We start from the raw sequence: 18,157 nt of genomic DNA, 5'->3' as shown, positions 1-18,157 counted from the left end.
ACTCAAATCAAACTGAAAAGAACAAATCTAACCCAACCAGACAAAGGACCAGGGTGTTTAAATACTTGAGAACCAACTAAAGCTAAACACAAGATGAAGGAATTACACCAAATATTGAAATCAATTACTAACCTAATCAAAGTAACAAAAAGGTAAAGGCTCAAAAAACAAAACAAACAAAAAAACAACAAGTGTAAGTAAATATATTAACATATATTAATTAAAATGTGTGCACTCAAATTAAAATATAAGTCCAAATAAAGGAATTAAATTACGTGCAATGTAATTAACTTAATGTAAATGAAATTAAATAATACTGACACTATGGAGTGGTGGCAGAGGTATCCACCACATGGATAATTTAAGCTCTGGAGTTGCCCATTTCTATGGAGCAAAATGTAAAAAGTTGCTGTTTACTTGAAAACTACGGCTTCATGACATCACAAGGTGGAACTGAGCATTTTGAGCTTTGGAGATGTACAAAGACTGATGGTAAAGTGTTACTCAAACAGGTGTGAATGAAACAAAACACAGCTCCAGGTATGTTTTTTATGAGGTAACATCATTCTAGCGTGACTTAAAGCTCACAAGAGTCAGTTTTGCGTAATTTATGACTTTTAAAACCATTACTATTTTGCTCTTTTTTTGCAAATTAACTCTTCAAATGCTGCAGAAAAGCCCCATACAAAAAGTGTGTTATTATTACTGATTATATTATTACCCATTTGGCTCAGAAGGACGGGTCAAATGCAGAGGACAGAACAGCTTTGCCATAACTTTTTGAGTATTTTTCTTTGTGGCCAATTGAGGATTCAGTGTTGAGTTTACAATGGATGTGCATAAGGCTTCTTGTTAGACAGTGAGATGATAAGGAGGCGGGAGCGTGCTAAGCAGACAAATGAACACTGGGAGGACAGATAGATCATACCGTCACCGTGGATACAAGCTGTCATCAATCAAAGCACTCAGCCTGGCACTCCGCCCTGGACCAGAGAGCACCATGGGTAGGCTTAAAGAGGCATGTACTGGCTAGGAGAGGGAGAAGGCTCAGTACTGTTGATAAAAGAATGCATAAAAGAAATTACCGGCTTTCAGACATAGACTGTATAAAGAAGAGGGCTAAGGGAGTGTGATATTACCCACAGCAAACAGCTCCAGTCAAATGAAGCTCACAAGGCTGGCAGTTACAGGAGTGAATTTGGAGCCGAGTTCCTTATTAGGAATACACTGGTCCGTCATTTATCGCGGGGGTTACGTTCTAAAAATAACCCGCCATAGGTGAAATCCACGGAGTAGTCAACTTTATATTTTACAGTTATTTTATCTGTTTTAAGGCCTCAGCACACACTTTATACACTTTTCTCACACAGGACAGTTAACCCTTTTTTGCATCCTTCTTAAAACTTATTGCTGCTGTTGTCCTTATGTTATTTTCCTCCTTCTTTATGTAACTAACTGAAGATTCATTTATTCCATAATAGAGCCCTACAGCACAGAGTCCTGCATGGGTCCATTTTTGGAGACCCACACCCTCACAGTACAGGACCGCATCCGCCCGTTAACCCGAGATTATATCAAAATTTTGTGCTGCATATGTCACAGACTGAACCAGGACTAACCCAGGACTAACCTAGGACTGATTCTAGGACTGAAGACGAGGACTAAACCAGGACTGAACTAGGACTAATACAGCAGTAAACCAGGACTAAACCAGAACTGAAACAGGACTCACTATCGAGACCGGCTCAGCTCCGCACCTCACGAAGGTAACCGCAGCCGTAGCCCAATCGCGCTTTACCCTGTTGTGCGGGTTCGCGGTTCTCTCTCTTAAATCCTGGTTTCAGCAACTATTTGCAGGTACCCGACCCGGTGCAAGACTCTTCTACAGCGCGTAACTTCTGCCTTCCTTCAGGGTGTCCAGAAGTCCATTTATGTAAATTTGGCAGCTGAACGCATTCTGTACTGTACAGGAGACAAGAGTCCCTTAGCCAATCAGGACGCAGCGAGAGGAGCAAAATTTCACAAAAAAATATTGAAACAGAGAGACTGCGAAAGGTGAACTACAATATAGCGAGGGACGACTATAGAACAAAATTAACAAAATAAAAAACACTAGGATCACGTAGAGCAGGTTGGTGGAGCCGAAAGCAAACTCATGGTCACTTCCTATTTGAAATGCGCAGGTTAGCTCCGCCCATTTATATACGCAATCTATGGTTTCAGATGACAGAGCAACATTCTATAGGCCAATATATATCTCATATTTTAAACCAGATATGTATAATATTTAATACAGATGAAGTATAGCTAAAATGACACCTATTAACTATTATACATGCCAATTTTGTTATTATACAGTGAGTTCTTGGGTCTAGTCACAAATAGAAATAATACGTTTCAGCATTTGTGACTTTACCTTTTAGATATTTTATGGCAAAATACAACGTAATCATTAGGGAAAACTATCTCTGTCCCCCATTTTGTAGTATGACAGTCACATTCTATAATTTGAAACACCACTAATCTGTTAACAAGAGATAAATTAAAGGAACACTATGGAACTTATCCTGACTTCAGATGCATGAATCAGTTATTGCTCTGCCTGGAATTCCATGTTATGCCTTAAAACATAACAAAAAACAACAAAACATGCATACTGAGACGTGGTCACCTCTCCACAGATCTGACCTGTCACTTTACCTGGAGGAGTCAGCTGCTTGTGTCCATGGAAATTGAACATTAATGCCAGACTAAGAGTTACATAATGGAGTTACATAAGAACATGCACTGACTTCCAAAAGCAATTTAATTAACAATTTATACATTTTGAGATGTTATATACAGTGTAGGCTTTAGAATGATGAAAAATGAGTGTGCCCATGATTAACAAGCATTCATCTGTGGGAGCTGCACCAGTGATGAACAACTTAAACAAAATACTATATCTTTTTAACAGTAAAAAAAACTTCAAAATGTCAGCGGTCAGGAAGCTAAACCTCATGAATATTCAAACTACAAGCATGCAATTTATCATACACTAACACTTTTTCGGGTCGTCCACTAGGTGTCAGTGTTGCTCTTATTATAACCAAGACTGTTTCCTTTTTACGTAAATGTCCTGAATGAGAGGTCACAGTTGATCCTGACCTGAGACAGACGGGGTCACAGGCTGTGAGCGGCTCCGCAGGCTCATAAAGAGAACGATGAGACGAGCAAGAGAGGAGCTTTTATTGACACAAAAAATAGACAAGTACAAGAGCAACATACAACAACATACAAAAGAATTGTATTGTCTATAACGGGCAACTGCATTTCATACCACATTTGATACCAGCTTCTCTGTGAAAAGATACATTTAAATAATAATATTGTTTAGAAAGTCCCACAGTGAACTTGCCTGTATTGTATTTAGTATACGTGTATTAAATTATAGGTGTTGTTATTGCTAAATCATTTTTACTCTCCACAGATCTGATCTGTGACCTGATGACCTGATGGTGCCAAATGTTTGCATGCAAGGAGATAAAAGCATGAAATAACATACTGTGGAATATTTTATAGGCAAAGAAATTCATGAAAAAAAACAACAACAACAAAAAACAAGGCAGACCCACCATCTGAAGTAAACTTTTACAAGTTGGGGCAGGAGAATAAGCAACATCAGTGCCCAATCTGATCTGAGAAGCTAAGGGTCAGATGTGGTGAGGGACGGGAGACCACTGAGAATGAGGCAATAAGAAGGGATGAAGATGCCACATTATAACTGTAATATAATGATGTTATGAACATTTTATGAAAATAACCTTACACTTAAAATGTATGTAAATTATAACTTGACAAAAGAGATTTTTATTAAATAAAAGCAATTATATCTTGGTAAGTTTGGTGTTACTGCCACTGCAACTTCAGTTTTCACTTATATTATACACACTATTTTAAGAGTAATGCATGCCAATATATTTCCTCCAATCTATTGTAATAAAAAGCAAATAATTGTATTTTTCATTGTAATTCCAACTCCAATAAAGCAGGATATGAAAAATATGATGACATTTGCTTTTTGTGACTGACACTTAAAAACAGACACATTTATTAAGAATAAATAATCAAACATCGTAAAGTGCAATAAGCTTTGGAAAGACTTCAAATCAATGTTTGTATTCTTGCACTTTCATTTACTTAAATATTTTAGGTTTGCCTGATTTGATTTTTTAAGTACAACTGACCTTTCTGGACAACAGGTACCGGTGGTCATTGTGGACGGAACAGATTGGTCAAACGCAGAGAAGAAATCAAAGTGACAGTACTATTTTTATATACTGTATGTGCTTGGACCTCAAAATAACTCGACATCTCGCATTTATGCAATTTATACAGTGAAAGGGCCATGTTTCTGTTCCAATCTGTCAAGCTTTGTAATATGAATCCTATATTCCAACAAAATAAAATTACTAAAGTATGGACACACCATCTCATTCATTCATTTTCTTTCTTTTATTGCATTGCTTATAGTAAACAGGGACAAAGATCGATCAAACTTAAAAAAAAAAAAAAAAGTATTTATCTCCAAAGGGCAAGTTAAAGTACCTATGGCAAATTAGACTACTCACTTCTTCACTAAAACATAATAATTATAAAGCATAACATAATTGAATTTTATATTTCTACTGGAAAATCTTGCCTCTCCATCTCCCATCTCTTTTTCACCGCGGCAGCAAAATCACCAGCCTCCTCAGTAAAGCAAAGTAAGACATCAGAGTCAAATCAACATTCCTGGTTCTTCATGACAATCGTACCCCACCTCCTCCTCCTCTTCATGCAGCCCCTGTTCTCGAGACTGGACCCATCCCCCAGTCCTCTTCTCTCCACCTCCTCCCCACGCGCTTCCATCGCTCCTGAAGAAGTCTGGAGCGCTGCCAACTTCTCCCATCCAGGGTTACACCTCCTCTGCTGTGAGCGGATGTTCGGCGCTCCCATGATGCATTGTTCTTCGCCCAAACCTGTCAACAAAAGGGGGAGTGAGTGAGGTCGCTAAACAGGCAGGTGTAATGAAATCCCATATGTCATAGTACGGAATTATCAGTGTTAACCTCACAGTACGATAGTTTATGATTTATTAAATTTTTTGTTATTCTTATTTTTCTCAATACATATTTTTGATGCATGTATTATTATTATTATTATTATTATTATTATTATTATTATTATTATTATTATTATTATTATTATTTATTATTTTATGCATGTTCTTATTTGGTTATATCTGTATTAAGCTGTTTGTTTTGACACAAGCATGATGGAAAAATTGGAATAAATACTGAAACAAACCATAAATATTGTATCTCCTGTACTGTCAACCAAGAATATATTTATATATATATATATTTGTGAACCTCTGACACAATAAAGCAAAATATATGAAATCCCATATGTCACAGTATGGAATTATCAGAGTGTTAACCTCACAGTATGATGCTATTGCAGTATTGTGGTGACAAAATTACTAAAAATACACTGAGAAAATCAATGGTGTAGTTTATTGTTGTGTACAGTGTTTTTGTCAGATTTCAAAAGAATTAATAGAAGACACTGAAAATATTGGTTGTTAAATGTGTGTGGGTCTTAAATTTGTTCTGACACAGCTCAAGATCATTCTAAAGCTGTTCAGGAAAGATTCATTTCTGTCCTGTGAATGTGGCTTTTTCAGTATCGATACCTGCTCAAATGAGTATCTAGTTTCGATACTAGTTTTAAGATTGATTAATGTCTGATTTTTGATACTTTTGACAACCCTAGATTAGTCAAATTAAAATGATAACAGCTTTATTTTGTTAAATGAAGGTTTAAACTGACAGAAAAATGCCTTTGTTTTGTAAACCTCTCCTTAGTCCTGGTTCAGTCCTGTTTTAGTCCTGGTTCATTGCTAGTTTAGTCCTCGTTGAGTCCTGGTTCAATAGGTTAGACTACTATTTTCAGCTAGGTTTTTACATTTGTTGTGTTAAAAGTGCACTTATCACCATGGAGATGAAATGTTCCACACAATGGCATTAAACATCTTTATCTATCTACATGTGTGTATACATGTTTAGACTGCTAAAAAATAAAAAATAAAATAAAAAATCACTATCACTAGAGTGGGTCACGTTTTCACAGAACTGACTCTTTGACCTGGAGGCATCACTTGTTTGTCTCCACGTTCAGTTTTAGGTGATGCAAACTCCAGAAAAGTTGTCCATTGTGAATTGTTACTAAAGTCAAAACTATCACCTGTTGCCATGGATTTTTATGAATATAAGGACTCATCAAGATAAGAAGAAGAAAAAAAATGTATATATATAATTGAACCAGGCCCTCCACTGGCTTAGAAAATCTATTGTAAAAACAATTTTCAATTGTTAAAAAAAAAAAAAAAAAAATGATGAGGTTACACTACATGCTCTTACTATGCCTGGGTTAGGGTTGCCAGGAAAGTTCCACGCTATGACATTAAATATTTATTCAGTTTTTAATTTTTATTGCCCAAAATACACTCAAAAAGGTTAGACTTGCCTCTTCACAGATCAGACCCATATTTTGGCCTGGTGTCATTCCTGTCTCCATGGAAATCAAACCAGAAAAGTTACACAATGCACCTTTAAATAACATAACTTTTCAAATGAATGCCATTTTGAAATTCAATAAAAGTGTATATTTTTTCATACCGTATGTCTGAACCTGAACGTGTTTTGTGTAACCTCATGAGCGCTGATAAATCCGGCGTTTTTTAGGAACACATGAATGCCTCATTAGTCCCACCGCCAACAGAGCCACATCCTCACCACAGACTTTCTCCACAACTTAGACTCCTTTATTTAAGCCAGATGTACAACTTCACCATGTCATTTCAAACAGAGCAGACTCAAACTGACACTGACAAATGAGAGGGGACAAATGAACACTTTAGAGACTATTGAGAATCATGTCGTGTAGAGTGAAGAAGAGGAGGAGACGGGAGGATGAAGAGGCTGGTTCTTCTGCTGCTGCGGTGGAGAAAGGGCTGAAACTGTAGTATAAGGAAGAGGATAAACTTGAGAGTTGATTGGCTGAGTGGCAATGCAGGGACAAAAGTTCCGGGTGACTTTGGTAGGAATTTATCACAGATTTATTTATTTTCATTTTTTTCTATTACATTGTCCTATTAGTATCCTGCAGCTAACTATTTTTTTTACTTATTTTAAGGGGCTGTCATGCCTTGACGATTTAGCCAGCGTGTGCCGACGTATGAAAAATTTGGCAGATATTGTGGCGTATATTATGAGGCTGTCACACCTTGATGATTTAGTCAGCGTATGCCAACGTATGAAAAATTTGGCAAATACGCTGGCATACATCAGATAAGTTATAGGTAAGTATTGTACAAGTCATGAGCACGCTGAAGCACGCTGCATATGTCGACATAAGGGAAGGTTGTCGAAAAATTTTGAGCATACTGAAGATTTCTCGACATATCTCAGCGTATGTTTATACGTCCTGCACATGTGGGCCATAAGTTGCAGGTAATTTATGTGATCATTGACACATGTTCATACACTTTAATTGTAAGTTACTCATAAGTCCAGATACATTGAAATAATGTGGAGCTTACCCATAACTTATGAGTAACGTGTTCTGAACCGATGTTTTACTTATATCGAACTTTCCTCCAACACATATTGACATATGCAGACATATTTGACGTGTTCCGACGACAACAGAACTTACTGAAAGTGTTTCTAACTTATAGCTACTGTATAACGGCATTTTGGCAGCGTGCAGGGAAACTGTATACACAAATGGGAAAACCATCAGTACTCCTCCAGACTTCATGGTGAGCTGACCCCGTGGTACCACCCGCTACACATATCATCCGAAAGATGGAGGATCTGGCAAGGCTGAGATGAGGATAAGTGTAATAAGGAAGCGTTCTTCAGAGTTGTCTTTGGCATGACATTCATTAATGTTGCTACTGCGATGTCTAGTGCAGTTATGAATCGCCCAGCACAGCGGCCCTTTCATAGTTGACGACATGTGAGCGTCGGAGATACGCTGCCATGCGATATGTGTCGATGGGCATAAGTTGTGGACGCTGGCAACACACTAAGCATTAGTTGGTTTAAGTTATATATACGTTACCAAAACATTCTATATAAGTCACTAATGCGTTATGTATACGTCCAACTCCTTACGAATACTCCATGTATATGCTCAAAACTGAAAACTGAAAAAAAAAAAAACATCAATAGTTCAGCGTATGCCAGCATTTTAGGGAAATTCTGGTACGTCACCCTACGCTGGCTAAATTGTCAAGGTGTGACAAGGCCATTACATTTTTTTTAACTATTTAAATTTGCTCTTTTGTTTGAAATAATTTTTTAACCATTCATTTATTATTATTTTTATTTTTATTGAGCTACATGTGTCCAAATAATTTTCCTTGTACATAAAAATATTGAATGTTTTCTTTTTTACAGATATATACTTGGATATATTTAAACTTCAATCATGCATGCTAAATTATAACGCACTTCCTCAACTTTCTCACAGCTCACTCTTCAGTCAACACCTACCATTCAAATCCCTCTGAAGTCTTCACCTGCACTGAATTTTGAAGCACCAACCTGGCAACAAGCCCTGTTGAAACTATTGTCCTTCTCTGGGGCCCTAATCCACCAGTTGAAAATACCCGTATAAACAAAACACTCACATAAATGAATGATTGACAAAGCAGAGAGCTGGCAGGAGAGATTTTTATTTTTTTTTTGGATGGGTGTTGTCTTACAAGCAACAACCGCTGCATCTCCGAAAGAGCCATTTTTCCACAAATTTATTAATCCTTTTAGGCAACGTTCCCTGTTCAGAAATGCAAATTGAATCAATCTGAGTCTGACTTTTAAGACTTTCAAGTGGGATTTAATTAGAAGCCGAGGCGCGCGGTTTTAATGAGAAGGGGGTGGAGAGACTGAGCGGGGTGGGGTGGGGGAGACGGCGCGTCGGGGGGGATGGGTGGGGTTGGGGTGGGAGGGGGGATGCGTTGGTGTTTTAACGCTGTTCCTGGGGGAGACGGGTGAAGGACAAACCCAACATTGACATCTTCCTCAAAAAAAAAAAAAAAAGAATAGTTGCAGGGTCGATCGGTAGGAGAAAGGAGGGGGGGCATAGGTCCGTCCGTTCCCCTGATGCCCTTCACCTTCCGCTGGGGATGGTTTGGCGCAGGTGGGGGGTGGTCTGGATACTTGGATAATAATGGTACAGTATGTGTGATGTTTCAGACAACTCATCCAGAAGTCTGTAAAGTACATCTTTACTTTTTAACAATTCTTTTCTTGGGTCGAGAGTGTTGCATTGGGTTAAGTGTTTGCCCACTAACCAGAAGGTAACTGCTTCCAATAGGCCTGTCACGATAACACAACTGAATATAGCTGAAGTCAGTTTAGATGATAAACGATAATATTGAAACCAAACCATAAAGCAGAATTATTCACAAATAAGTACCCTAGTTTCTGGACTATTAGACTCACTTTTTTCATGGTTTGGGTGGTGTGACAACTTATACTCTGGTGCAACTTATATATTAAAATGTTCACACTGACAGCCACGAGAGGGCGCTCTAGGCTTGTGCGTCAGTATCTGGTCCTCCTATTACTCCTGTACCACTGTCACTTCGCGCTCTACTGCGCATGTCTCCTGCAGAAAGAGCCTCTGGTATCATGTCAGTCGATCGCACCATTACTTCTGTACCACTTAAAATTTAAAATTAAAACAAGCAACTGAAATCATCCTGTCGGGATTCAGAAAGGCCAGAATAATTCTAACTGGAACTGATGCTGAGTCTGATGACAGCTACACAGAAGAGGAAGCAGCGCTCCATTTACGATATTTTCCATTTACCTCCGGAGGTCATGGGGTTGTGCAGAAGTGACACCAAGGATAGAGAAGTGAATGGATTTAGTGATTTGGAGTGAGATGGAGAGTTTCGTAAACTTTTTCTGTTCTGTTGTTTATGCTCTAGTTATCTGAATAACTGTTCATATGTGACGGTAAGATACCAGACGCCTATTCAGCCTGTTGTTCTCTGTTCTATTCTGTTATTACTATAACTTGTCTTTCAAGATGAAATGTCGGTTCCTGGTCTCTGATTTTATAAAATAAATTTCCCCCCAAAAGTGTGACTTATAGTCTTTTTCTTCTTCATTACTGATTTTTTGGCTGGTGCGAAAAATACAGTATTCTAAATGTACGATATTGTTACATATTGTTGAGCTGTGTAAATAAATAGCAAAATGTAACACTTATGTAATTATTTTGAGCAATTTTAGTTCATAATTCAACCTTCTACAGCTCAAATCTGATCATATTGCAGAAAAATTAACCCAAAATTTCCAGCTACTGCAAAGAAAAAGTCCCCACGATAAATACTGACTCCCAAAAAGTGTTGTCTTTATAGTAATTATCGTAACAGGCCAAGCTTATAGACAATCCTGAATCCATACTTAGTTTCTTTGGTCCTTGGCAAGACACCAAATTGTTTACTTCAGTTAAAGCAAAGCAACACTGTGATTCTGGGCAATTCTTATTTCTCTATCTGAGAAGAATATGCAGTTGCAAAAACTGATTTGATAATTTTTTTATGTGCATGAAACACTAAATCTACCGGCACATATGAAATGTTTTCATTTGAAACCATAACTTCATCAACTGTCATCTAAAAAAACAAAAAGGCTAAAGGGATTTCATTGGCCACAACGGCTTCTTTTATTGGTGCACTTTATTGGCCAAGGTCTTTTGAAGTTACAAAGTGGTGGTTCAATACTGCCATTTATTTGTTGGGCAAGAATGAATGAATGGGTGACAGTGGCTCAGTTGTTAGAGGTCCTTCAAACCAAATTGTGTCCTTAAGCAAGACACTTCACCTGTCTCGCTGTATTATCTCTGTTTGAGTCAAATAACGATTCACAAACTTATCCTGAAATATTTTCCTACTTTGTGCGAGCTCCATCTTTGATTCTTTCTTTTTTCACACTGCTGTTTGTTTCTAGTCTGTGTATCATTTGTTCATTTGTATTTCAAAATAAAACCAAAAATAAGAAAATGAAAAAAACAACAATTTTCTTCATTATTTGTCTCCAAAACCAAAATGAAAAAACGGATAACAATTCGTTTTTTCAGTTTTCGATTTTGTGTTTAGATGAATAATGGAAAAAACTGATAACGTCATGTTATATTTTTTTGGAAATAGTGTTATTTTGTTAACATGATCGCCTAAAATGTTAGATAAGTGCAGTTTAAGTTTCGGAAAACAGACATTATCTGTTTTTTCCATTATTCATTTAAACACAAAATCGAAAACTGAAAAAACGAATCTTTATCTGTTTTTTCATTTTGGTTTTGGAGACAAACAATGAATAAAATAGTTGGTTTTTCATTTTCCTTTTGGTTTTATTTTGAAAAAACAAATGTACGACTGATACAGGGACTGATTCTACCATTTTTATTTTATTGATGGATTTTATTATCTAAAGTTTTGAAGTTAATATTAAAATAATTGATGATAACGTGGATACCCGCATACATTTTATAATTTGCAGTATGTTCTATTTATGTCTGTAGCACAACTGTTTAAGATGATTGCCCACTAACCAGATGGTTAGTGGTTCAATACTGCCATTTATTTCTTGGGCAAGAATGACTGGACGACAGTGGCTTGTGATCAGAGAAGAGAGCAGAGATCCCTCAAATCAAATTGTGTCCTTAAGCAAAACACTTCTCCTACTTTGCCATATTATCTCCATGGGTATGTTCAGACTGCAGGGCTTAATGCTCAATTCATATTTTTTTGTGAAATCAGATTTTTTCACGAGGTTGTTCACATTTCCAATTAAATGCAACTTGTATGAGATCTCCAGTGTGAACTTTAAACGCCTGCATGTGCATTGGAGGACACGACGACACCACATCAGCGAGCGTGCTCAGTGTTTATGGAAGTCGCCTAAACATGGACACAGCATTGAGCACCTGGAGATTTTAAAGTTGCTTTTGTACCAGAGCGAGAACATGTACAGATTATTTGTTTAAAGGAGGAGATTGAGAAGAAGAAGAACAGTTTTTTTTGGCCATGGCGTTTTGTGGGGCAGTGGCAGCAACGTTCATAGAAAGGAACATGTGTGCATTGCTGATTCACTGACACAAGAGTTCATACACAATTTTCGCATGACGTTTGTGTACATTTGTGAGTGCCTAGTTTTTGTCTACTTTAGCGCAGAATAGTGACGTTTGTCACTTGTTGATGACGTATAGGTCGGATGAACGCGACCTGGCCGTTCAGACTGAAGTCGCATGTCAAAAGATCAGATATGCATTGGTTTTAGGAGCACATATCTAAGTGGCCTAGCCAAGCTGCCTCCGCTCAATTCCATTTCTCTCCAGCAACTAGGTCAAGAATCGGAATACACTAGACGGTGCACAAACCCTCCAGAAGTGCGAGTTCAGACACCAGCCAATCAGCGAAGAACCATACATTCTGTGTTGGCAACGATTTCCGAGATCGAGGATTTAAAGCCGGAACAAAGAGAATGTTTGGTGAATTTTATCAAGGAGAAAGATGTTATTGCCCTTCTTCCTATGGGATTTGGGAAAAGCTCAATATACCAGTTAGCCCCGTTAGCAGCACGTTACATACATCACGACCAAATAGCAGCGATCAGTTAAATGAAAAAAGTACCCACCTACCGTTGAGCAAACAAATTCTAATGCTATGAAGTCAGAGGGTTTCTACGAAGTGGAACAGGCTGATGAATCAGGCTACAAGTGTCCTGGGTCACATTTGAAAAAATCGGATCTATGTCTTTCAGACTGTCATTAAAAGATCAGATACAGGTCGCATAGGGTCGAAAAAATCTGATTTGGGTCACTTCAGGCTGCGGTCTGAACGCAGTCTTTATGAGTCCAAGTACGTTTGAATTTGTGAACGGTTTCTTGACGTAAAGGGAAAGACGTTAGAAAAGCCCTATTACCATTCACAAACTTATCCTGAAATCTCCTAATCTCCATCTTTGAGTCTTTGTCTTCTTTTTGATTCTACCATACCTTTTCTTTTTCTCCTCCTTTTTCTTTTCCCGGCGAGTTTCCCCTCATCATACGGCCATCATTTGTCCCGCCCTAAGCCGCCTGAGCCTCCCAAAGCCATCAGCAGGGATTGTCTGATCTGCAGTGTCCACCTCACTGAAAAATGTGGATCCTGTCTACCTCTATTTTGAATCTGTTTTCATTCATTCTATCTCCCGCTCGCTCACTCACGCTGCACTCTCCTGTCTCCTCCCTCTCTCGCGTCCTTCATCTGTCACTCCTCTCTCCTCCTTTTTGTTCCCTCCATCTCTATTCTCTCTCCTTCCACCGATTTCAACCTCATTCCTCTATATCTCTCTCCTCTCCCTTCCTCTTTCTCTCCGTTTAGTCCCCTCTGTCTCCAACTCTCCCTATCACCCATCTCTTTTTATTCCCTCCATCTCTATTCTCTTTGCTTCTCTCTTTTTCATCCTCGTTCCTCTCTCTTCATTCTCTTAATTTTTGCTTTTTCTCGACCCTTATCTTCATTATCTCTTCGCTCGTTCTTCTTCGTCTTTCTCTCTTCCTTTCGCGTCTCATCTCCCCCCTTTTTCTCTCCATTTAGTCTCCGACTCTCCCCATCCCTCATCTCTCCTCTGTCGTCTCTATCTGTCACTCTTTCTCTCTCTCCTCCACTTTCTTCCGTGATTGTCTGATCTCCAGTGTGATAAATCTGGATCTCTCTCAACCTCCATTTTGATTCAGTTTTCGTTCACTCTCTCTGTGTCTCTTTCTCTTCGTGTGTCACCATCCCTCTCTCTCTCACTCCCTCTCTTTCTCTGCTTTCTCTCTTTTATTTATTCTCTGCCTCCTCTTTCCTTTTTCGAAACTCTCCTCTCCCCTGCTTCTCTGTTCTTCGTTCGCTCTCCTCTTCCTCTCTCGTCTCTCTGTTCTGTCCTTTATTAACCCCTCTTTCACTCCCCCCATCCTTCTCCTTCATCCGCCACTCCCTTTGCTCTCTCCTCCTCTCTCCTCTTTTTCCGAGGACAACTCTCAACCGCAGTTTTGATTCTGTTTTCAATCATTCTCCCTGTCTCTCACTCTCCCTTCTTCTTCATCTGTCACTCCTCTCTCTGCTCTTTCTCCTCCTTCCTCCTCCTCCTCCTCCTTTTTTTCATTTTCGTTGCGCGTGATAAATGCGGATCGCTTCTCTCTCATTCTCTCTCATTCTCTCCTTCATGTGTCACTCTCTCTCTCTTTCTAATACTCTCTTTCTGTCTCTTTCTTTTTCCTCTCAGTTTTTTATCTTCTCCTTCCTCACATTCTTCTCTTTTCTCAGTCTCTTCTTCCCCCTAGTTTCCTCTTTCTCCACACTCTCTTCATCCCTCCCTCTTTCTTCATCTCCCTCCTCTGCCCTCTTTTTCGACACAATCTTTTCCTTCATCGCCCCTTTCCCTTTTTCTTTTTCCTCTTTCTTCACTCTCCCTTCCTCCCTCTTTCTCTCTCTTTTCCTCACACCTCTCCGTTGGCTCTGAAGCTCGTGTCTCTTCATCTCTCGTGGCCGTCCATATGCTCCGCCGATCTCGCCCTCCTTTTCCTTTTCCTCTTCCTCACTCTCCTCCTCCGCTCTTTTCCTCCCCCCTTCATTTTTTCACTTTTTTAGCTTTTTGTCTCTTTATTTCCCTGTCTCTTTCTCTCCATCTCCTGTCCCTGCGCTCGCTCTCCTGTCTTTCACTCGTCTCTCCTTTTTCCACTCTCTCGCTTTCTTCTCATTTATCTTTCTTTCCTCCCTCATTCTTCCTCTCCTCTCTCTGACTCCTCTCCTTTTCTCTTCCTTTTGCTCCGTTCTCATTTATCTCTTCCTCCCTCACCCGCTCTGTCCTTCTTTCCTCGCTCTCTTTTCACTCTCTTCGTCCCTCTTTTTTCCTCTTTCTCCCCTCACCTCTCACTTCTCTTTCCTTTTCTTTCTCTCCTCTACCAAGTTTGGTATCTTGCCCTTCCTCCTCCTCACCTCTCCTTTCTTTTCACTCTTTTCTTTTCATTTCTTTATTTCCGTCTCCTCTCCATCTTCTCATGATCTCCTCTCTCTCTCTTTTCCACTCTTTCTCCGTTTTCTCTCTCTTCTCCTTTGTCACCCTTTCCATTTTCTTTCCTCGTTTTCCTCTCCCTCCTTTCTGCCCTCTCGCTATTCTCATTTATCTCTTTCTCTTTCACCTCCTCTTAATTGTTTCCATGATTGTTTACATTGTAGATTCTCACTGAAAAATTTAAGAAAAAAACAAATAAATAAATAAATAAATGAATAAATAAATAAACTCAAAAGTAGTTTTACATTAGACATTTTTAAAAAGCCACCCTTTGTTTTGGTTTGTACTCAGGAGAGAGAAGGCCAAGGGTTTGCAGCACCGACTACTTCGAGGCTTGAATTTAAAATATTTTTAAAAGTATTTGGTTATTTAATTTTTTTTCTTCACTACATGATTCCATATATCTCACATATATATAAAATGTAGTGGTAAACTTAAAAAAAATATATACAATATGTGTCCAACCTTTTGAACTTTTGGGAGTATATATCCAATCTCCAGTGGCGGAGCCCTCATTATAATGCACCTTTAATTTTTTTTTTTTAAATATATCTATATATATTTATTGTCTGTTTTTCCCCATTGTTCTTGAGACATGTACATCTCTATTTATTTGAATTACAGTGGATTGGACTTGTCTTGTTAGTTCGGTTGCCTACTAGAACCAGAACTGAAAGTTTTATTTTTTACTAGTAAAATTACATTTTTGTTCACATCTATTATATATGATATTATTATTTTCCTCATGATTATTGTTTAAAAGTAAACTACTCTCATTTAATCTCATATTGATAGAAAATCTAATTGCCCAATGGGTTGGGGGGCCCCTCCACGTTTGAGGGCCCTAGGCAGCCGCTTACTTTTGCCTAATGGTAGTTTGTTAACCAAACTTCTGTAGAACGACCTTGCAATGTATAATTAGACAGTCCATTATGCTTTAGGGCACAGGTGTCAAACATAAGGCCCGGTTGCCAGATCTGGCCCTCCAAGACCTTTAATCTGGCCCTTGGCTGATTTTCAACTTAAATATTTTTATTAAAATATTGGTAATTTTCTGTGGTGTACGTGGCCCCTCCCACCAGAGCAGCACAAATGAAGACTTGTCTCTTTCCAAACGCTCTTAAAGGACGATCGTTTTGACTGTTGACCGTGACACCCTCATCAACAAAATGTCAAAATGAGAAAAGTGGAGCCAAGTGCAGGATTTTCCAAGAAAAATTGACTTATTCCTATTTGCATACAAGTTCATGTTAAAACATTGTGTTGAAATTGCATTTTTCTTAAAGTTTCAGGTTCTTCATAATAATATAATATTTTGTAAAATAAAGAGTTCATCAATTTAAAAAGATTTCTGTAATAGATTTGTGTTTCTCTGCACAAATATTTGAACTTATTGTTATTGTTGAGGTATATATTCCATGAGTTTTCTGATCTTTGGGATCAAAGTAGGTTGGATATGGCCCCCGGACCAAAATGAGTTTGACACCCCTGCTTTAGGGTAATACTGTTATTTTTCCCATGGGCGAAACAAATCTGAATTACATATCAATCGAGTAATCCAAATTTAAATCCAAGCCTTATCCCTGTGTTACCTGATCTCCGGTTGTCCCTTCACACTGGCGGCTGTAGCAAATACCACTCAAATGTGATTTTCAATGCATCCTGCTGTGTGATTTGACTACTGTAAAAAAAACTGACACAAAATGTGATCCATCTTAGGAGAGATATGTGGTTCCATAAGTAATTTCTGTAAAGAAATGGAGGGTCCCTCCAGGTTTGAGGGCCCTAGGCAGCCGCTTACTTTTGCCTCATGGTAGCACCGCCTCTGCCAATCTCTCCCTCCACTCTGTCTTCATTCTCATCCCTTTTCCTCCTCTCTCTCTCCCATTTCACCTCTATCTCATCTCCTCCTCTCCCCTCTTCCTTTTCTTTTTCCAATCTTCATTTTCCTCTCTGTCTTTCTCTCCTCTCACACACACATCTTGTTAGCTCTGGCGCTTGTATCTCTTCACCTCTCTTTGCCTTCCATATGCTTTGCTAATCTCTCCCTCCTCCTCACCCTCCTCCTCCTCTCCCTCTCCTTTCTCTTCCTCACCTCTGTATCTCTTCGGAGTGGCGCTGCCCCCTCCGTCCTCCGCTGTGTTGACTGGCAGCTGAACTGGCATGAGACACTGGAGGAGAAGAGGAGAAAGAGCATACAAATGAACGAGTGATATTATTACAAAGTCTCACAAACAGAGAAAGGTTGAGGCTGGTTTTGTACAAGACCAAAGCCAATTTAGTTTGACCTCCGACCCGTCCAAGAACAAGCCCGGCACTGGACAGCAGAGGAATAGATCTTATTCTTTTACAGGGAAAGTAAAGCTGGTGTAGTAGAGAAATGCCCATTAACCAGTGGATTATCAGTTCACTGAATTTGTAGAAATAAAAATAAACAAAAGAAAGCATGTTCTTTCTCTCTTATTTTTCATTTTGGATGTCTTTAATGCATCTCCACAAACTTGACTCTTGGGCTACGTTCAGTCTGCAGCCTGAAGTGACCCAAATCCGATTTTTTGGCCCCTATGTGACCTGTATCTGATCTTTTAATGACAGTCTGAACCACACAGATCCGATTTTTCCAAATGCGTCCCAGGCCACTTTAATATGTGCTCCTAAAACCGATACATATCTGATCTTTTGACATGTGACTTCAGTCTGAACGGCCAAAGCGCATTCATCACGTTATCAACAAGCCACAAACGTCACTATTCTGTGATTAAGTAGGCGAAAATTGTTAATGAACTTCGTGTCACTGAAGCTAAGCACATCGCCACTCACCACTCTTGGCTACGTCTCCGCATCCACACGTTCCTTTCAATAGACGTCGCTGCCGCTGCCCCACAAAACACCACGGCCAAAAACCTCATCCTTCTCCTTCTCAATCTCCTCCTTAAAACAAGTAAGTTGTTCATGTTCTGGCTCCGGTACGAGAGGAACTTTAAAATCTCCAGGTGCTCAATGCTCACGTC

This window comes from Boleophthalmus pectinirostris, unplaced genomic scaffold, assembly GCF_026225935.1.
Source record: "Boleophthalmus pectinirostris isolate CB_2022bp ecotype Guang Dong unplaced genomic scaffold, ASM2622593v1 HiC_scaffold_21, whole genome shotgun sequence".
NCBI classification, from domain to species: Eukaryota; Metazoa; Chordata; class Actinopteri; order Gobiiformes; family Gobiidae; genus Boleophthalmus; species Boleophthalmus pectinirostris.
This window is presented reverse-complemented; position numbering follows the sequence as displayed.